The sequence below is a fragment of the Staurois parvus genome, unplaced genomic scaffold, assembly GCF_062004578.1.
Source record: "Staurois parvus isolate SC_StPar_1 unplaced genomic scaffold, SC_StPar_1.0 ptg002073l, whole genome shotgun sequence".
NCBI classification, from domain to species: Eukaryota; Metazoa; Chordata; class Amphibia; order Anura; family Ranidae; genus Staurois; species Staurois parvus.
Window position 1 is genome coordinate 181,761 of NW_028319869.1, and position 22,858 is coordinate 204,618.

A 22,858-nucleotide genomic window follows, 5' to 3' on the forward strand; every position below is an offset into this window, starting at 1 on the left:
AACAGGCTCACTATAACTGTGGCTACAACAGTAGCTTATACTTATAAACAGGGGCGGACTGACAACTCATGGGGCCCCCGGGCTATAGGGGATCATGGGGCCCCTGTATCCTCACCCACACCCAAAAAAGCCTATGAAAAAAGGTACCAGGGGCATCTCATGGGGCCCCCTACTGACCCCGGGCCCTCGGGCAGTGCCCGAGTTTCCAAATGGTCAGTCCGCCCCGCTTATAAATTGTTTAGTGCCGCTCAAATCAGATGCTTGGAGAGAAGAGAAACACCCAATACTTCTGAGGAAGGGGGCATGTGACTCTACTTCCTTTCATGTGACAGAATTGGTAATGGCTACTCAGTAGGGTGTCAGGGTCTGGACTTGAACCTGGGACCTCTACTGTGTCAGTCTTTAACTCTTCTCACTGAGCTACCTGGGATGCTGGAAAACACTCTGCCTGATCTATTGGACAATCCTGCCTTGTTTTCTGATGAACCTTGAACTCCTTGCTCCTCCCATGAACTTCCTGATTTAAGCCATGTCTCTGCACTTCCTGTTTGCCAGATTATTGTGCCTCCTTCAGCCAGTATCTCGCTTTGTCTCTCCTGCTGCCGTTCATACCTTCGCTACCGACCATTGGCTTGTTCCTTGACTACGATTCTGCCTCGTCCCAACCTGCTACCACTTGTTACCAACCTTTTGGCTTGTTCCTTGACTACGATTCTGCCTCATCAGGCAGCAACTCTTCTCACTGAGCTACCTGGGATGCTGGACAACACTCTGCCTGATCTATTGGACAATCCTGCCTTGTGCCTTGTTTTCTGATGAACCTTGAACTCCTTGCTCCTCCCATAAACTTCCTGATTTAAGCCATGTCTCTGCACTTCCTGTTTGCCAGATTATTGTGCCTTCTCCAGCCAGTATCTTGCTTTGTCTCTCCTGCTGCCGTCCATACCTTCGCTACCGACCATTGGCTTGTTCCTTGACTACGATTCTGCTTAATCCCAACCTGCTTACTGCTTGTTACCAACCTTTGGCTTGTTCCTTGACTACAATTCTGCCTCATTCCAACCGGCTACCGCTTATTACCAACCTTTGGCTTGTTCCTTGACTACGATTCTGCCTCATTCCAACCGGCTACCGCTTATTACCAACCTTTGGCTTGTTCCTTGACTACAATTCTGCCTCATCCCAACCGGCTACCGCTTGTTACCGACCCTTGGCTTGTTTACTGACTACGCTTCTGCTAGATCCCTACCTGCCATACCAGTTACTGGATCCTGGCTTGCCCACTTCCTGGTGGGGTGATCCTGAGAACTGCGACCTGGTACTAACACGCAGCAAAACCCATCTCCACCATTAGGAGCTCTGGTCAATACCGGTTAGTGCTTAGACCCCGTACCTCAGGTGAGCCTGCGTCATCTCCCAGGGTGACCTGTTTGTTTATCCATCCTGTTGGTTGGTCCGCTGCTATAGCTACTGGTCTCTGAACCTGACCTCACACCATGATATAGGGTCACATGGGGCAATTAATGTTTCTTCATTTTTAAAATTCACCAAATGGGCAGCCTTTGCTAATTTACAATAACTGATGTCCCTAATATTACCTTTTACAATCAAGCCACAAATCTTTTGACCTACACCCCAATAGACAACAACATGGCCAAGAACAGGTGGACACCTGACCATCATGCCTACACTACATGGCCACAAGCATGTTGACACCCTTTAAAATGATTGAGTTGGGGTTTATCCAGTCAATACTACATCATACAAAGACACTGTAGACCATTGTGCTTTTCCAGCCTTGTGGTAACAGTTTGAGGAAGACCCTTTTCTGTTCCATCATGATTGTGTCCCTGTGTACGAACGTAAGTGTCCTGCACAGAGCTCTGTCCTTAATCCTACTGAACACCTTTGGAATGAATTGGATTGATCCAGGTCTTCTCATCCAATAACTCCAAAAAGACATGGTTTGATAAGTTTGGTGTGGAGGAACTCGAGTGTTCTGCACATAGCCTGATCTCAACCCTACTGAACACCATTCGGATGAATTGGAATGAGCCAGGTCTTCTTATCACACATCTCCATAAAGACATGGTTTGATGAGTTTGGTGTGGAGGAATCCGAGTGTCCTGCTCAGAGCCCTGACCTCAATCCTACTGAACACCTTTGCAATTAATTGGAATGAGCAGGTCTTCTCACTAAACATCTCCAAAAAGACATGTTTTGATAACTTTGGTGTGGAAGAACTAAAGTGCTCTGCACATAGCCTGACATCAACCTTCCTGAACACCTTTGAGATGAACTGGAATTAACCAGGTCTTCTTATCAAAAATCTCCATTAAGGCATGGTTTGATGAGTTTGGTGTGGAGAAATCCGAGTGTCCTGCACAGAGCCCTGACCTCGATCCTACTGAACACCTTTGCGATGAATTGGAACGATCCAGGTCTTCTCATCCAACATCTCCAAAAAGACATGGCTCAATAAATTGGGTGTGAAGGAACTTGAGTGTTCTGCGCATAAACTGATCTAAACCCCGCTGAACACCTTTTGGGATAAACTGGAATGCCAACTGTGAACCAGGTCTTCTCATCCAACATCAGTACCTGAACTCACAAATGGCCACAAATTCTTATAGACACTCCGAAATCTTGTGGAAAGTCTTCCCAAAAAAGCAAGGGATGTTATAGCTGCAATACAGTGTAACTCCATAATAATGGTTATGGTTTAGGAATAGGATGACCAACAGGTTAATATATGTGTGATGGTCAGGTGTCCGCCGACTTTTAGCCATATAGTGCGCATCTCTACCTCACTTTGTTGCAAGTTGCTGTATTCCTAAAGTGAACTTTGCAAAATCATTTTCTTGGGGGAACCAAAGTTAACTATGTCCATATCAGGAACCTAACCTACCACTATATAAATGTAATAAATGTACACAGAAGGAGGTTTGTTACTTGCCAAGGGTCATTTTGATTGATAAATCAATACCAATAAATATAAATGTACATGAAAGACAAAAATGTGACCGTTATAATATTTATTTATTTCAGGTACTTATATAGCGCTGTCAATTTACACAGCGCTTTTACACATATATATATTGCACATTCACATCAGTCCCTAACCCTCAAGGGGTGTACAATCTAAGGTCCCTAACTTACATTTATACATACACATATTAGGGCCAATTTAGACAGGATCCAATTAACCTACCAGCATGTCTTTGGAGTGTTGGAGGAAACCAGAGCACCCGGAGGAAACCCACGCAAGCACAGGGAGAACATGCAAACTCCATGCAGGAGGTGCCATGGTCGAGAATCGAACCAATGACCCATTTACTGCAAGGCAGACGTGCTAACCAGTAAGCCACTGTGCCACTATTGCACTTACAAGCATGTAGAAAACATAGGTGTTTAAATGTAGTCACCAAACGGCATGGAAAGCTGTACTTCCGGGTAAACTCGTATGATGGCACAGGGAATGCTCCGCCCAACGCGTTTCGTCATACCAGACGTCCAGACGCTAATTATTTCACAATTTGACAATAATTCTTCATGCATCTTCTCTTTTTGGGACATTTCTTCACCTAATAATTTAAGCACCTTTTTCACTTGAATGAGATTACTTTCATTATTTATTTAATTTTTTTTTAATGTTAATTAATTTATATTTATAACATTGTCACATTTTTAGTTTTCATGTACATTTATATTTACTATTGCAACACTCGGCATTTATTTGTATATTGGAAAGGATATCCTCTTGCTTTTGTTTATATTTGCACTTATTTGCACGGTTTTACATTTTTTACTCATTTTGATTGATAGCTTCTTTTTTTTTTTTCTTGTCCGAAGACAAAACCCACTTCTGGTTGTAATGATAGTTGAGCTTTATTGCAGGTGACTGTAATTGTGTTGATATATGGCAACTTTTATCAGCCCCGTAAGAGACACTAACTTCTCAGAAGCACAATGGAAGGTGGTAAGGCCTTCCTAAAAAGACTTGACAAAATACTGGGCCCTTACAGTGTGGCATGATGCCTAAGAATAGAGATTTTGTCCAAATTGATTTTGTTGCAAATTTACTGATTTCACCCTCGGGAACATTTCTCCTAAAGTAGAAGCTTTCAGTTTCACTCACTGTTTAGGTTAAATTTGCTTTGTAAAAAAAAGTGGTCATGGTGGTGGGTAGTTAGGGCTGTTTAGTGTATTTAATTTATTATTCTTTGTATTTCTGGTATTTTCCCTTTTTGCGTGTGTATTGTTGCTTTACATTTTTTTCTTTCCCTCATTCACTGACTGTTTATTTTTTATTGTGAAAATAAAAGACTGGTGAGGGAACATTTATTGGCACATACAGTTGCAAGAAAAAGTATGTGAACCCCTTGGGATTCCGTGGAGTTTTGCATGAATTGGGCATAAAATGTGCTCTGAACGTCATCTAAGTCACAACAATAGAAGAACACAGTCTGCTGAACATAATACTACACAAACATTAGATGTTGCCATGGTTTAATTGCACATAACATGTAAACATTCACAGTGCAGGGAGGAAAAAGTATGTGAACCTTTGGACTTAATAACTGGTTGACCCTCCTTTGGCAGCAATAACCTCAACCAAACGTTTCCTGTAGTTGCAGATCAGACCTGCACAACGATCTGGAGTCATTTTGGACCACTCCTCTTCACAAAACTGTTTCAGTGTAGCAATATTCTTGGGATGTCTGGTGTGAATCGCTCTCTTAAGGTCATGCCACAGCATTTCAATCGGGTTGAGGTCAGGACTCTGACTGGGCCACTCCAGAAGGCGTATTCTGTGCTGTTGCAGCCATTGTTTTGTTAAATTACTTGTATGCTTTGGATCATTGTCCTGTTGCATCACCCATCCTCTGCGGAGCTTCAGTTGGCGGACAGATGGTCGTACGTTTTCCTGCAAAATGTCTTGATAAACTCTGGAATTCATTTTCCCATCAATGACAACAATCCGTCCAGGCCCTGAGGCAGCAAAGCAGCCCCAAACCATGATGCTCCCTCCGCCATGTTTCACAGTGGGGATGAGGTTTTGATGTTGGTGTGCTGTGCCTTTTTTTCTCCACACATAGTGTTGTGTATTCTTCCCAAACAACTCAATCTTGGTTTCATCTGTCCACAGTATATTTTGCCAGTAGTGCTGTGGAACATCCAGGTGCTCTTTTGCAAACTTCAAACGTGCTGCAATATTCTTTTTGTACAGCAATGGCTTCCTCCGTGGTGTCCTCCCATGTACTCCATTCTTGTTTAATGTTTTCCTTATTGTAGATGTGTCAACAAAAATGTTAGCATGTGCCAGAGATTTCTGTAGGTCTTTAGCTGACACTCTGGGATTCTTCTTTACCTCATACAGCATTCTGCGCTGTGCTCTTGCAGTCATTTTTACAGGACGACCACGCCTAGGGAGAGTAGCAACAGTGCTAAACTTTCTCCATTTGTAGACAGTCTGTCTTACCGTGGACACATGAACATCAAGGCTTTTGGAGACACTTTTGTAACCCTTTTCAGCTTCATGCAAGTCAACAATTCTTGATCGTAGGACTTCTGAGAGCTCTTTTCTGCGAGGCATTATTCACATCAGACAGTGCTTCTTGAAACCAGTAAACCCAAAACAGGTGTGTGTTTTTTAAGGGCAGGACAGCTGTCAGCAACACTTCCAATATCATCACACTGATTGGAGTCAAAGTTGGCTCACTCCTGGCTCCAATTAGCTCTGGGAGAAGTCATTAAGCTAGGGTCTCACATACTTTTTCCTCCCTGCACTGTGAATGTTTACATGTTATGTGCAATTAAACCATGGCAACATCTAATGTTTGTGTAGTATTATGTTCAGCAGACTGTGTTCTTCTATTGTTGTGACTTAGATGACGTTCAGAGCACATTTTATGCCCAATTCATGCAAAACTCCACGTAATCCCAAGGGGTTCACATACTTTTTCTTGCAACTGTAAAACAGGTTGTGGATAGACTATAGGAACTCCTATTTAGCCATTCAAAGCCAATTGCACCCTTAAAAACCACCTTAAAGCGAAAGTCTAACCTGGTTATATTTTGCATTCCCTGGTTCCTCCCTCATCAACATGCTAATGGAATTTTTTAATAAAAACTTTCATTTGGATCCTGTAATGTCATGGGTGGTGTTCTAAGCAATGCAGGCATATCTGCTGTGGGTCAAGGCGGTAGATCAGGGTTTCTCAACCAGGGTTCTTCCAGAGGTTACTAGGGGTTCCTTGAGCAATGAGCAATTTCTGTCTCTCAAACAAGTTCCTACTGATCCCTTTTTCACTATCCATAAGGGTGATTCTTCCCAATGACCACAAATGTAAGGAGCATTCTTCTACTAACCATCACAGTAATGTATCATGAGTTGAAGGTATAGTAACTTTTTGCAGGATCTACCTTGTCGGGCCGGGGAGGCAGAAAGTCCGCGAACCAGTGCCCCCTGAGTGGTCGCCTCAGGGGTGCTCTTAGTAACACTTGGGTGTGGGACCCCAGCGTGTGAAAAGGAACATGGTCACTGTGTTCAAACACTTTTCTTGCACAGCGCCTTTAGGGCCGGGCCTTCTGGCTAAGTTCTGGGCAATTTTTGCTACAGGCCTCAGGGCCTGGTCTGTGCACAATCTGCACGACCACTTTATTTATTTTTTCTCCCACGTTTGTCACTCTCACTCTTATGTGTGTCACGATATAAGGTCAGGTTCAGAGACCAGTTGCCATAGCAGTAAAAGGCTTACCTGAAACCAGCAGTATAGGTACACCAGCGGATCCCCCTGGGAATGACACAGGCTCACCTGAGGTGTGGGGTCTAAGTATTAACCGGTATTCACCAGAGCTCCTAATGGTGGAGATGGATTGGGCTGCGTGTTAATACCAGGTCGCAGATCTCAGGATCACCCCACCAGGGAATGAGCAGACTGGGAACCAATAGCGGATCAACAGGTTAGGGATCAGATGAAAGCAGAGTCAGTCACAAGCCAAGGGTTGGTCACAAATGGTAGCAGATCAATCGTAGTACGTTAGGATGAGACGAAATCGTGGTCAGGAACAAGCCAAAGGTCAGTAGCGGAGGTGTAGACAGCAGCAGGAACAGTAGCGGGATATTGGCTGGAAAGGCACAATAATCTGGTAAGGAGGAAGTGCATGGACATGGCTTTTATAAGGAAGTTCATGGGAGGAGCAAGGAGTTCAAGGTTCAAGAGTAATCAAGGCACAAGGCAGGATTATCCAAGAATTGTCAAGGGAGCTGTCCAGCATTCCAGGTGGCTCAGTGAGAAGAGACATTGCCTCTCACTGCAGAAGGACCAGGTTCGATTCCAGGCTCTGACAATGTGTGTGTTTTATTTCCTCACAGGATGGAGGGTGTGAGTCCTCGGGCCTACCCTGAAGTCTAGGGGGAGGATGTGTGGCCTTTTGGTTCCTTCCTCCCCTGTCCCTAGGGGGTTTTCTCTTCAGGAGAGCTCCCTGGCCAAGTACTGTGTGGCTGGCTTTGGCTGGCCACAAGGAACGGTGGTCCGCCAAGCCTTTTGGCTAGGTGGACCAAATGGGAACCTTGTCCCTGTCAAGAGCTTCATGCCCGGGGGATCAGGGTAGAGGTCCATCCCCTTCGGGGGAAGGACAAAGCACACCCCTAAGTGCACTTTTTTGTGTGGCGTTTCGCACTTGCACGTTTTTTGTGATTCACTTACGGGTTTTTCGTTTTCGCACGTTCCCGGACTTAAAAAAAAAAAAAAATAACTTTTTGCAGGGGTTCCTCACCCTTGAAAAGTTATTTCAAGGGTTCCTCTGCCTTGAAAAGGTTGAGAAAGGGTCCCTCTTCTTCACACACATGGGGTACCTTTGCTTTAGTGCCGTTTTCATCAATGCCCTGGGGACAAGGCTGAGATTGCCATCAGGAAGTACCTGACCTTAAGGTAGGCCTCCACTCTTAGAGATGAGTCTACACCATGTACATTTGCACAACTGTTCTCCAGTTAACTCTTGGGTGTAAATGTACATTTTCCCACTGTAGCTTGTAATTAGGTGTGCTAGCCAAACACTGGCCACAGCCACTTCCGAAACCTCTGTACAGGATGGGAACCTGTGCAGTGCAATTCCACTCCAGTTGCTATGGGAGATGGGATGCAAAGTAGGGAGTGCCGACAACATCTCCTTTGCAGCTAGAGGCAGTTCCACCTATAACTGGTACCTGTTTGCGACAGACTGCTTGCTGACTGTAACTTTGTTCTCCATGGAATCCACATTTACAACGTGCACTAGAATGACTCTTAATGTGCTGACTCTTCATACCCCATGTGCTAGTGAACAAAACTTTAGACCATAGGTGCTGTTACTTGCATTACACTCCTTTAAAGCACTTCAGACCAGGCAGAAGGCAGAAAGTCTTAACAGTTTACTGAATAAAGTGCAAACGGTACAAAGTCCAGCAAAAGAAAAGTCCCTAATCCTACTGAGGCTATGTGCTGCCCCGGCATACCTGCAAAGGTAGAGTCCATGCAAATAAACGTCCATCTGTGGCATTCCCCAGTAGCTGTTGTCTTTGAGGCGGACGGTTCTTACATCTTTCGGGCTTCTTAGTGGCTGATGGACTAGCAGCAAGGCTCTTGGACTCCCACAGGGGAGCTCTCTCTAACAACATCCCTAGGCTCTAGAATAGAACTTCGTACTACCAATTTCTGGACTTTGGACCACTGTCCCCTTTTATATGCACAGGATCAGTGGGTCAGACCCCAACATCCCGCCAAAACCAAAAACCCGCGTACAGAGTTAACTATCACCCTCCTGTCCGGGGCAGCACCTATTTAACTAATCCTATCCAGCTTACAGGTGGCTCATGGCTCGTGGGAGCGGCCAGGAGGGCACTTTATATCTTCTTGAAAACCTTGCAGCACCCTGCCTTAGTACTCCTCTTAAGAACCCTCAGTCCTTATGCAAGCAGTGGGCTGGCACCTGGGAGGAGTTATGCAAAACATAAAAATTCAATAAAGTACAAAGTCCCAACTTTACAGTAGCGCTGTGATAAAAGTAAAATCAAATTGGAAAAAGATAAGCCCATTGTTATAAAAGTCCACAATAATGAATATGTGCAAAAAAAGGTGCTTCCTTCCTTCTCAACCAACTTCTTTCCACCAACACACCACAAAGTCCTCGTGCAGATTCCTCTCCCGTACAGCAAGACACTCACCGACTCTCCATGCCTTCCACTCTCATGGTCAGCATGGCTAGCTTTATATACTCCACATCTGCTCTCTGGTCATAGTTCTCCACTTTAAACCTCCTTAATCTGCTCCACCAAGAACCATTACCATGATAGGCCTCCAATGGTACAGTAACCAACATTACAAATGATTTATGAAAAGCCACTCACAAAATATAAAAATGTTAATGCATTCATCTAAAATTCAAATGGATAGGCGTCAGGTGTGGTGTTGATACTGTGAAGTCTCACCAACTCCGGAACATTCAGATTGCGCTATCGCGTCTCTTCCGGTTTCCAGATGTCACATCCAGTCACTGCGCAGCCCTGTGTCGACGCGTTTCGTCACTTCCGACTTCGTCACGGGGGGTCAGAAAACATAACTGTTGGGGTCTGTCCTCGGGTCCCTCTTCTTCTCCATCTACACCTCCTCCCTTGGCCAGCTTCAACTACCACCTCTACGCCAAAGACATGCAAATCTACCTCTCTACCCCTCGCCTCACCCCTTCAATCTCCGCCCGAATCACCTGCCTACTGAACGACATATCAGATTGGATGTCACTCCATTTCCTCAAATTAAATCTTTCCAAAACCGAGCTCCTAGTTTTCCCCCCAGCCCGCGCCCCCCCCCCACCCTCTCCATCATGACCAACAACGCCACCATCAGTCCCACCCCGCAAGCTAGAGTACTTGTTGTCATCCTAGACTCCAATCTATCCTTCCAGCCCCATGCCAATGGCTGGCAAATTCATGCAGGCTCCACCTCCGCAACATCTCCAAAATACGCTCGTTCCTAACCCCAGACACTACTAAACAACTCATTCACTCCCTTATTATCTCACGACTTGACTACTGTAACTCCCTCTTCACTGGCTTACCTCACCACAGACTATCCCCGCTGACGCAGACTATCCTGAACTCAGTGGCCAGACTCATCCACCTTACCAACCGCTCCGTATCCACCACCCCCCTCTGTCATTCCCTCCACTGGCTTCCGATTGCCCAACACATAAAATTCAAACTACTAACACAGACATACAAAGCTATTCATAATACTGCCCCAAACTACCTCACCGACCTGATATCCAAATACCACCCAACACGTACTCTTCGCTCCTCACAAGACCTCCTACTCTCTAGCTCCCTGGTCTCCTCCTCCCATGCCTGACTCCAGGACTTCTCCAGGGCTTCCCGCATCCTCCGGAACTCACTACCCCAATCTATCAGACTGTCACCTACCCTCCTCACCTTTAGGCGCACCCTGAAAACCCATCTCTTCAGGCAAGCCTGCCCCACCCTCACCTAACTACTGATCTCCTCCACTCCTCCTACCACTCCATCCCCCAGAGCCATTTCCTCCTGTACCACTATCCCCTCCCTCCTAGATTGTAAGCTCCAAGGAGTCAGGCCCTCGAACCCCTCATGTATTGTATTGTTAATGTATTGTCTCATGTACTGTCCCCCACTATAATGTACAGCGCTGAGCAAACTTTTTGGCACTATTTAAATACTGTATAATAATAATAATAAAAATGAGTTCAAGGCAGTCTGGTGGGGTGGGTGTTCCTGGGAAGCAGTGGTATATCTAGGTTTTATGCTGCCCTAGGCAACACAAAAATCGGCTCCCCCCCCACCACCACCACCACCACCACCACCACCACGGAGAGACCCTGACTCCGACCAACAACCCCCTCCCCCATGAAGATGAAGAGAGCCTGACATTGACCAACAACACCCCATCCCTCCCCCCACCTGAGTGAGCCGCCCCCCATACACTGGCAAACCCCCCACCCCAGCGAGAGATTAACACCTTCACAGCTCCGGACATCCCCGAGAACAAGAGTCAGGCTCTGCATACATCATCAAGAAGTCCGCAACCTCTCTCAGATCCCACTTGGTCCCCATGCTGCGTATGTCTCATCTTCCATCCCTTCTTTCGAGGGGTGGTGCTGCCCCCCTGAAAAATGCTGCTGCCCCCCCCCTGAAAAATGCCGCCCTAGGCAAATGTCTTGTTTGCCTTGTGGTAAATGCACCCCTGCTGTGAAGGCTGTATTTGTATGCAGACCAGGGGCAGACTGACCATTTGGAAACTTGGGCACAGCCCGAGGGCCCGGGGTCAGTAGGGGGCCCCATGAGATGCCCCTGGTACCTTTTCATAGGCTTTTTTGAGTTTGGGCAAGGACACACGGGCCCCATGATCCCCTATTGCCCGGGGGCCCCATGAGTTGTCAGTCCGCCCCTGATGCAGACTACTCGAAGTACCTTCCACATGTGTTGAGCCTCCATGAGAAAACTGAAATCCAATTATTGAAAGGCCAGACACAGTCAAGCTGGGGAGGAAAGGTCAGACTCCGTCTGACCTCCTGCAGGTTCTAATGCACATTGTGAGAATCTCAAAGTGTGCAGTGAAACCAGAGTAAGTGGTTTCCTTGCTTCTGCTTTTTTTTTTGCCAGTAAGCCCCACCCATAGAGTGGCAATATATTCCAGGTTTTGTTGGGAAATGTTAATGAGATTCCATTTTTAGTGCAGTTTCATTATAATAAAAAATGAACAGGTTTTTTTCTTAGTGCTCTAATTGTTTCTTGTGAGTAGATTAAGATTTCTTTTAAACAAAAGCACCCAGTAACAAACCACAAGATGGTGTACATCTGAACAGTTGGGTGAATTTACCAACATGGCACATCACAAATGTAATATTAATTATTAATCCACTCTAGAGGCTTCCAGTGAGAGCTCCGAATAGGAACATCTGTGGAATTTCACAGGCTCCGAGGTTTCTTCATATACACTGTCCAATCCAGGTCCATGCTTCATTTAACAATGATGTGACAGATAAAATGGCACTATCATCCAGTCGCATAATCACATCTGAAGAGAACAAGTACTGAGCAAATAGGCTTCATGGAAGCAGTCATGCAATAGCTCTTCTTATGGAATAACAACGGAGACGTCACAAAATGTTGTAGTAAGGATTTGCATGACAGTAAAGCATCACTTTTTCATCCCCGATAATCATTTTGATTCCTTATGCCAGACTTTCTCACCCAGGGTTTCTTCAGAGGTTGCTAGAGGTGACTTGAACAGTGGCAGATTGATATCCTACCTACAAAAACCACCAATGGGGGGGCAATTTACCAATGTCATCCAATGTAAGAGGTCTACTGGTCACCAATCTAATGGGTTTTTCTCAATTGACCACCAATGTGAGGGGTCATTTTGTATTGGCCACCAATGTAAGGGGTCTCTTCTACACTGACTTGGAACATCTCTTGTTTTGCGGCATCCGGAATGTTTTAGCTGATTTAAACTGAAAGTTTAATTATGCTTTAACCACTTCTGGACCACGTTATAGCCCAGGGGTCTCCAAACTATGGCCCTCCAGGTGTTGAGGAACTGCAAGTCCCATGAGGCCTTGCAAGACTCTGACAGCCACAGGCAAGACTCCCAGAGGCAGAGGCAAGATGGGACTTGTAGTACTTCAACAGCTGGAGGGCCATAGTTTGGAGACCCCTGCTTATAGCCGAATGATGGCTACAGTACGGTCGTCCAGTTCTGGGAAGGCGTGATATGACGTCCTCCCAGAATGCGCCCCAATGTCCTTTAGACACAGCTGATCACATGACATGGTAAAGGGCCAAGTACAGTGGCCTTTTACCATGTGATCAGCTGTGTCCAATCACAGCTGATCACCATGTAAATACACTTACAGGTTATCGGCAGTACTTTTATCACTCTGTGACAGTGTCAAAGTACTGCCATAACTGGTAACTGTGAAAGGAGACATCTACACTGATAATCAGGGCACTGATTATTAGTACAGCCCCAAAAGTGCCCAACAGTGCTGCCCATCAGTGCTGTCAATCTGTACCCATTAGTGCCCCCAATCTGTGCCCATCAGTGCTGCCAATCTGTGCCCATCAGTGCCATCAGTCAGTGCCCTTCAGTACCGCCTATAAGTGCCCATCATTTCCACCTATCAGTGCTCATCAGTGCCGCATAGTAGTGCAGTCTCATCAGTTCCTCCTCATCAATGCCCACCAGTGCTGCCAATCTGTGCCCATCAGTGCTGCCAATCTGTGCCCATCAGTGCCATCAGTCAGTGCCCTTTAGTACCGCCTATCAGAGCCCATCATTTCCGCCTATCAGTGCCCATCAGTGTCGCATACTAGTGCAGTCTCATCAGTTCCTCCTCATCAATGCCCACTAGTGCTGCCAATCTGTGCCCATCAGTGCCATCAGTCAGTGCCCTTCAGTACCGCCAATCAGTGCCCATCATTTCCGCCTATCAGTGCCCATCAGTGCCGCATACTAGCGCAGTCTCATCAGTTCCTCCTCATCAATGCCCACCAGTGCTGCCAATCTGTGCCCATCAGTGCTGCCAATCTGTGCCATCAGTCAGTGCCCTTCAGTACCGCCTATCAGTGCTCATCATTTCCACCGATCAGTGCTCATCAGTGCTGCATACTAGTGCAGTCTCATCAGTTCCTCCTCATCAATGCCCACCAGTGCTGCCTCATCAGTGCCGCCTCATCAGTGAAGCCTATCAGTGCCCATGAGTGCTGTCTGTCAGTTCCGCCTCATCAGTGCCCATCAGTGCTGCCTATCAGAGCCTCATCAATGCACATCAGTGAAGGAAAAAAATTACCAGTTTGCTAAATTTTATAATAGAAACAAAGGAAACCATTTTTTTCATAATTTTTGGTCTTTTTTTGTTTGTTTTGCAAAAAAAAACCCAAAAAGCTCAGTGGTGATCAAATACCACCAAAAGAAAGCTCTATTTGTGTGAAAAAATTATAAACATTTCATTTGGGTACATTGTTGCATGACCGCGCAATTGTCATTCAATGTGTGACAACGCTGAAAGCTGAATATTGCCTGGGCGGGGAATGGGTAAAAGTGCCCGGTAGGCGAGGGGTTAAACATCTACTTACATATTTCTGCTATCATTACTAATACTGATTTTTTATTTTATTTTGGGGTTTTTTTTGTTTTTTTTTTTGTCTTTGGTCGGGTTCAGTTGTGCATTGTCATTTATCACGAATCATAGAGAAGTAAGCCATCCATAACGCTTCCAGGACCAAAACAAAGGACATTCCTGGGAAAACAAGGACACATGTGGAACATATCTGGCGGGGACCCAAGGGGTTGTTATCGACTTGCTCTCTTGTGCATTGATTGCTAAGGAAACCAGGAGTCAGGCTGACATTTGGATGGATTTTTCTATTTGTGCAGCAATTTTGCAGGCAGGCTGTAGAGCGAGGATAGCTGTATCACTAACGTTCGCCATGATGCCGTTAGTAGGGTTTGTATTTTGTAAGATTTAGGCAGAACGCTCTGTATGGGTTATGTGCTGCAATAGATGCTATTGTTTTTGTGGCCTTGAGGGCCCAATCTGCCCAAACTTGTTTCAAGGGCCTAGCTGTACTTCTGTCATCCACAGCTGAAGGGATGTGAATCCTAACCCAAGTGTATGATCGCCCTTATTGCTCATAGCAGACCAGGTCTGAACCAGAAGTGTAACACTTACCTGCGTAGGAGCCCACTGTTTAGGTCCAGGAGTCCCCTTTGAGCAACGCTGACTCAAACACAAGAGGTGTAGTAGCAGCACACAGTCGCAGGGATGTCTCACATTGGTTTGTACTCATTGATGTCCTTGGTTCAATGGATGCCTCCTTCCAATATCTTCCAGACACCTCTCCTGTGATCCCAGACCAGATCCCCAAAAAGAAAGTCCATCAGTCAGCTGCAGCAAATCTCAGCAGAATAGGCCCTCCCTGGTTAGCCTAGCTGGGATCTCGGTGAGCAGCAGACACATGACAGGCCTGTCCAGAAGGGCAGCAGCCCCTGAGGCTGATCTCATCCTCTGGGACAAGACCCTTCTATTCCAAGCCCAAGGCTATTTATACTCCCTACCAGCCAGAATCTGGGCATCTCTCCCCAGGGATTGGCTGGGACTGCATAAATATTCAGCTCCTGCATTTACTCTGCCCACCCTTCATCTTCTAGAATACTCCCAGCAGAAGTGTAGTGCTCACCCCCTTAGGAGCCCACTGTTTAGGTCTGTAGGCTCTATCCCAGTAATTGCACCTTCAGCCAGGCACACAGTCACGCTCTTGGCTGAGTAATCAGGGGTCTAGGGGTAGGCTTTTCTGATGCTTTATTGCAGAACGGGAACTTGGATGGGTACAGGGTAACTGTGGGATACCCCATTAACCTTAAGCAGCAACTTGAGGACACTAATGTTCCTCCTAAGAATCTGAGCACAGTCCTTACAGCAGCAATCATTGAGCTGAGCTTTACCAGGACACCATGAACAATGTCCCCTTTGAGCAATGCTGACTCAAACACAAGAGGAGTAGTAGCAACACAGTCTCAGGGATGTCTCATATTGGTCTGTACTCATTGATGTCCTTGGTTTAATGGATGCCTCCCTCCAATATCTTCCAGACACCTCTCCTGTGATCCCAGACCAGATCCCCAAAAAGAAAGTCCATCAGTCAGCTGCAGCAAATCTCAGCAGAATAGGCACCCCCTGGTTAGCCTAACTGGGACCTTGGTGAGCAGCAGACACATGAAAGGCCTGTTCAGAAGGGCAGCAGCCCCTTAGGCTGATCTCATCCTCTAGGACAAGACCCTTCTGTTCCAAGCCCAAGGCTATTTATACTCCCTCCCAGCCAGAATCTGGGCATCTCTCCCCAGGGATTGGCTGGGACTGCATAATATCCAGCTACTGATTTGACTCTGCCCACGTTCCATCTTCTAGAACACTTCCACCAGAAGTGTAGTGCTCACCCCCTTAGAAGCCCACTGTTTAGGTCCATAGGCTCTTTCCCAGTAGTTGCACCTTCAGCCAGGCACACAGTCACTCTCTTGGCTCAGTAATCAGGGGTCTAGGGGTAGGCTTTTCTGATGCTTTATTGCAGAATGTGAACTTGGATGGGTACAGGGTAACTGTGAGATACCCCATTAACCTTAAGCAGGAACTTGAGGACACTAATGTTCCTCCTTAGAATCTGAGCACAGTCCTTGCAGCAGCAAACATTGAGCTGAGCTTTACCAGGACACCATGAACAATGTCCCCTTTGAGCAATGCTGACTCAAACACAAGAGGGGTAGTACCAACACACAATCTCAGGGATGTCTCACATTGGTCTGTACTCATTGATGTCCTTGGTTCAATGGATGCCTCCCTCCAATATCTTCCAGACACCTCTCCTGTGATCCCAGACCAGATTCCCAAAAAGAAAGACAACAGGCCCCCCCCCCCCCGGTTAGCCTAGCTGGGACCTTGGTGAGCAGCAGACACATGACAGCCCTGTTTATGCTCCCTCTCAGCCAGCATCTGGGCATCTCTCCCCAGGGATTGGCTGGGACTGCATAATATTCAGCTACTGATTTGACTCTGCCTGCCCTCCATCTTCTAGAACACTTGTTTAGGTCTGTAGGCTCTTTCCCAGTAGTTGCACCTTCAGCCAGGCACATAGTCACTCTTTTGGCTCAGTAATCAGGGGTCTAGAGCTGAGCTTTACCAGGACACCATGAACAATGTCCCCTTTGAGCAACGCTGACTCAAACACAAGAGGAGTAGTAGCAGCACACAGTCTCAGGGATGTCTCACACTGGTTTGTATTCATTGATGTCCTTGGTTCAATGGATGCCTCCTTCCAGACACCTCTCCTGTGATCCCAGACCAGATCCCCAAAAAGAAAGTCCATCAGTCAGCTGCAGCAAATCTCAGCAGAATAGGCCCCCCCTGGTTAGCCTAGCTGGGATCTCGGTGAGCAGCAGACACATGACAGGCCTGTTCAGAAGGGCAGCAGCCCCTTAGGCTGATCTCATCCTCTAGGTCTAGGACAAGACCCTTCTGTTCCAAGCCTAAGGCTATTTATGCTCCCTCCCAGCCAGAATCTGGGCATCTCCCCAGGGATTGGCTGGGACTGCATTAATATTCAGCTACTGATTTGACCCTGCCCACCCTCCATCTTCTAGAACACTTCCACCAGAAGTGTAGTGCTCACCCCCTTTGGAGCCCACTGTTTAGGTTCGTAGGCTCTTTCCCAGTAGTTGCACCTTCAGGCAGGCACACAGTCACTCTCTTGGGGCAACGCAGTTTCGGCACCTCCAGCCCTTAATGTATGTAATGTCAAGGGGTGCTGGGTGTGCTGGATGGTCTACTGATACTAGCTGCAGGGGTCTATTATCGCTGGAGATTTATTTTTGGGAGGGGGGTCTGTTGTTGCTGGTGGAGGATCTATTTTTGCTGGGGATGGGTCTTATGTTGCTAAGGAGTCAATTGTTGCTGAGGGATCGTCTGTTGAGGGAGGGGTCTATCGTTGCTGGCTGATGGAGGGTCTGTTGATGCTCCTGGAGGTCTTTTGTAGGTGGGGTAGATCCCCCTGGAAGGTGTTATTTTGTGGGGAGTCCATTGTTGCTGGGAGGGTCTACTGTTAGTGGGAGGATCTATTGTTGCTGGCTGCAGGGGATCTATTTTACAGCTTTTCTTGTTCTCATTACCAAAATCCATACAAATTTCTTAGCACCACAAAATGATACTTGGTTCTGTATTCACTAAAAGAAGAGGTACTGGGAGGTGGTTAGGGGGCGGGACCAAGGATTGGAGCATGGAGGTGGGTAGGGGGAGGAGACATGGCAGGGTGACTCGCAAGGGGGGAGTTCCTGCACCTATTCTCTGGCTATAACAGAGGAGATGACATGAGCAAGACATGGTTTAGGAACATGGTTAGTGTAACTCTTTATTTCCCATGTCCTTCAATTTTGTAATTATTACCATTGCAAGAAGTCGTTGGGAAATCTTTACAAGGTGCAAGCAAATCTTCAGAAAATGCGGTGAAATCGCAAACAAAACGCGCGATTTTAAATCGCATGCAGTGTGAACCAAGCCTTGAGGTCCATCCCACCAAGGCCATCTCCCTCATCAGTAGCCACCTCCTGCGTCACTTTGAAGAGGGAAGAAGCTTAAGACGTTGACCCCCGGTTCACATCTATGCGGTCGTGCGGGCCGCGTTTTGCACGGGCGCGAGAGCCCATTCATTTGAATGGACTCCCGTGCCCGTGACATGCAGGGAAGAAGTCCCTGCACTTCTTTGGAAAACGCAGCCGAGGTTCCCAGTACAGTTGCGTTTTCCAGTGAGTAGAATGAATGGCACCCGCCTGTGGGTCCACAATTCTCTGTGCGGGTGGTGCGGCTGCACGGATTTTCGTGCGGATCCGCAGCGGCACCACCCGCACAGATGTGAACCTAAGGTCAATGCCATGTCACAGCAATGTCTCCCACACCGTCCTATCATGACCGTGCGTTTATAACCAAGCCAGACAAAGTCGTGATTAATGGTGCCGTAATATGTCTTCTTCCAGCAGCCTCCTGCCACCAAGTATGGAATGAAGTCTGTGGATCTTGGCCCGGGTTCAGGATCATTTCCTTAGAGCTGGCTTTGTGTCAGCATTCACAAACTTGACATGGAGCACCGGGATTTGTGTGCATTCTTCTCTCTGGCAGCTAAGATGGCAGCTGAGTGCGTCGTCTGCGCCTGGAGAACATCAATGCGTTATTTTGTCCTTGAATGTAAAGTGGATCCATTGGATTTCGGACCTATAAACTGAGCTGGATATAATAAAGTGTTGAAATGTTTTAACCACGTGCTGACCGATGTACGTATATAAACGTCGGGTCAGTAAATGATCAATATAAAATCAAAGCGCCCCCCCTTAAACGGCCAGGATGGCTTCACACATAGGAGATGGAGGAACATCGGTTCCTGATGCCCTTTGTGGCAAATGAACCTGAAATGAATGATGATTTTGCCACCTTCTGGTTTCGGAGTGGTCATTCCATGGCTGTTACTTCTAGGGAAGGAGCAAATCAAACACAATCTATGCTTGCTTAGCTGATTTGGGAGGGCAGGGGAGGCATCAGGAGCAGGGGCGGACTGACAACTCATGGGGCCCCCGGGCAATAGGGGATCCTGGGGCCCCTGTGTTCTTGCCCAAACTCAAAAAAGCCTATGAAAAAGGTACCAGGGGCATCTCATGGGGCCCCCTACTGACCTCGGGCAGTTTCCAAATGGTCAGTCCACCCCTGATCAGGGGCCTAATAGACCCCTGATATCTCCACAAAGAGTACCGTTCACTCACGGCTGCATTAAAAGCATCATGGGCCTGGTGCTGAGGATTTTGGTAGGCCAGTTTACGGAAATAAATAAAATGAAAACGCATAGGCGGCCTATGTTATGCTATGGGGATGCAGCAACTGCATGAACACAGCTGCAAGTCCTAATTTGACAGACGCGTGGATGCACGTTTACAGCCCCATACACACACAGTGTGTATTCGAGGCCACTCACCCACACTTGCACACCTGTCAGATTCGGACCTGCGACTGTGTTTGTGCCGAGGACATACTTCCCAGTCCCTTTCTCTGTAGCCTCAAGTGGTTATAAAGACTGAAGGTTTTTTACCTTCATGCATTATATCTATAAAGGTAAAAAACCTTCTCTATGAAGCAACTTCGCCTGCCCCCTCCAATACTCACCTAAACCCCCTCTTGATCCAGAGATGTCCACTGGAGTCTCGGCTATCCCGGGGCTCCCTCACGTCATTGGCTGAGACAGTAGCGGGAGCCACTGGCCCCCGCTGCTGTCAATTACAGCCAGTGAGCCAATGAGGAGAGGGGGCGGGGTCAAGTCATGGCTCCCGCTGCTGTCAATTACAGCCGGTGAGCCAATGAGAAGAGAGAGGGGGCGGGGTCAAGTCATGGCTCCCGCTGCTGTCAATTACAGCCGGTGAGCCAATGAGGAGAGGGGGCGGGGTCAAGTCATGGCTCCCGCTGCTGTCAATTACAGCCGGTGAGTCAATGAGGAGAGGGGGCGGGGTCAAGTCATGGATCCCGCTGCTGTCAATTACAGCCGGTGAGCCAATGAGAAGAGAGAGGGGGCGGGGTCAAGTCATGGCTCCCGCTGTTGTCGATTACAGCCAGTGAGGCAATGAGAAGAGAGAGGGGGCGGGGTCAAGTCATGGTCATGTTTGTACCAAGGACATACTCCCCAGTCTCTTTCTCTGTAGCCTCAACTGCAGATGAATTAAAGTGGTTGTAAAGGCTGAAGGTTTTTTTTACCTTCATACATTATATCTATGAAGGTAAAAAAACCTTCTCTGTGCAGCAACTTCTCCAGTCCCCCAAATACTCACGTAAGCCCCCTCTCAATCCAGAGATGTGCACTGGAGTCTCGACTATCCAGGGGCTCCCTCACCTCATTGGCTGAGACAGCAGCGGGAGCCATTGGCACCTGCTGTTGTCAATTACATTGAGAAGAGAGAGGGGGCGGGGTCAAGTCATGGCTGCATGTGTGTAAATGGACACACGAAGCAGCGGGTGCCCCCATAGCAAACTGCTTGCTGTGGGGGCACCCAGCAGGAGGGAAGGGCCAGGAGCACCTGCGGGGGACCAGAAAAGAAGAGGATCCAGGCTGCTCTGTGCTAACGCACTGCACGCAGCAGGTAAGTATGTGTTTGTTATTTTTTTAAAAAAGCCTTTATTATCACTTTAACAGTAGACAGAGGCTCCTGTCCATTCATAAACTGAAGCATAGTAAACACAGTTTACTATGCTTCAGTTATGAATGGACAGCATCAGTGATTGCTACAGATCATGGATTCTGTTCATTCAGACAAGGAAATTACATATTTACAGGCCACTTCCCTGCTCTCCATCCTGACGCATCAACAGCTGATGCTAGAGGGTAGGAGGGAAGCCGGCAGTGCTACATGGGCTGAGGGGGGCCGGGGGACCACACAGGGGGGCACAGAGAGCAGTAGGAATCTGATGGGCAGTCAGGGTGATCTGTGTGGCGGGGATCGGTTACATGCACTGCTATCTCTCTGTGACTCTCCATGAGGCAGCTGAAACCTGTGGGAGAGAAGAAAGGGCTTTCAGCTGCCTTGTGGAGAGCCTCAGAGGGAGATCGGTGCTGTCAGATTTCCCCTGCAGCAAGGGGCACCAGGTGCCTCAGGTAGGGCCCCCTACTGGCCCCGGGCACTCGAACAGTGCTTGAGTTTCCAAATGGTCAGTCCAGCCCTGCTGCACAGACATTAAGAGGAGTTCCACCCAAAAGTGGAAGCTCCACTTAAACTGCCTTCTCCCCCCCTCCACTGCCACATTTGGCACCTTTTGGGGGGGAGGGGGTGCAGGTACCTGGTTTTGACAGGAATCCGCTCCTACGTCTGGCTCAGTTCGCCGTGGCAAACTGAGCTGGAAGTTCAGGCTCACCTGCAGACATTTCTCAGGTCCCAGAGGGCTGTGGCCCATTCACAAAGCTCAGAGCGCTTCACACATGCAAAGTGGCAAACCTGCTGTGGAGCCACAAGGCTTCACTGCCGGGTTCCCTTAGTCAAGATGGCGGCCAACTGGAAAGTCGGCTCGGAGTGAGGACAACGGTGGACCCCTGGACAGGTTAGTGTCCTAATATTAAAAGTCAGCAGCTACAGTATTCGTTTCATTTTTTTTTAAATTAAGGCAGGGGCCTAGGTGGTGATGGTGGGGGGACTTTGCTTTAAGGCAGGGGCCTAGGTGGTGATGGTGGGGGGACTTTGCTTTAAGGCAGGGGCCTAGGTGGTGATGGTGGGGGGACTTTGCTTTAAGGCAGGGGCCTAGGTGGTGATGGTGGGGGGACTTTGCTTTAAGGCAGGGGCCTAGGTGGTAGTGGTGATGGGTGGGGCTTTGCTTTAAGGAAGGGGTGTAGGTGGTGATGGTGGGGGGACTTTGCTTTAAGGCAAGGGCCTAGGTGGTGATGGTGGGGGGACTTTGCTTTAAGGCAGGGGCCTAGGTGGTGATGGTGGGGGGACTTTGCTTTAAGGCAGGGGCCTAGGTGGTAGTGGTGATGGGTGGGGCTTTGCTTTAAGGAAGGGGTTTAAGTGGTGGTGGTGGGGGGACGACGACTTTGCTTTAAGGCAGGGGCCTAGGTGGTGGTGGTGATGGCGGGGCTTTGCTTTAAGGCAGGTGTCTAGGTGGGGGTGGTGGGGGGACGACGACTTTGCTTTAAGGCAGGGGCCTAGGTGGTGGTGGTGATGGGGGGGGCTTTGCTTTAAGGAAGGGGTCTAGGTGGTGGTGGTGGAGGGGGGACGACTTTGCTTTAAGGCAGGGGCCTAGGTGGTGGTGGTGATGGGGGGGACTTTGCTTTAAGGAAGGGGTCTAGGTGGTGGTGGTGGGGGGGGGGGGCTTTGCTTTAAGGAAGGGGTCTAGGTGGTGGTGGTGGGGGGGGGGGGGGCTTTGCTTTAAGGAAGGGGTCTAGGTGGTGGTGGTGGGGGGGAACTTTGCTTTAAGGTAGGGATCTGGAGCTGCAGCTCTAGTAGCCCCTATGTTAATCTGGCCCTGTTCCCACTGCCCAAAACTATCACTAGGGGGCTTATTAGCCCCCTAGTGATAGCAATAAAGTTAAATGAAAAAAAAAATGAAAAAGTGTAATAAAAATAAAAAAAAAACATGAAATAAAAACATTAAAATAACTAGAGAAAGGCATTGTCGGGGGGAGTACTGTGATCTGCATGAGAGGTAAATGCCTGGAAGTGTTACACTGACACATTACTTGTATTAACTTAAAATGAAAAATATATCTAATGATAGC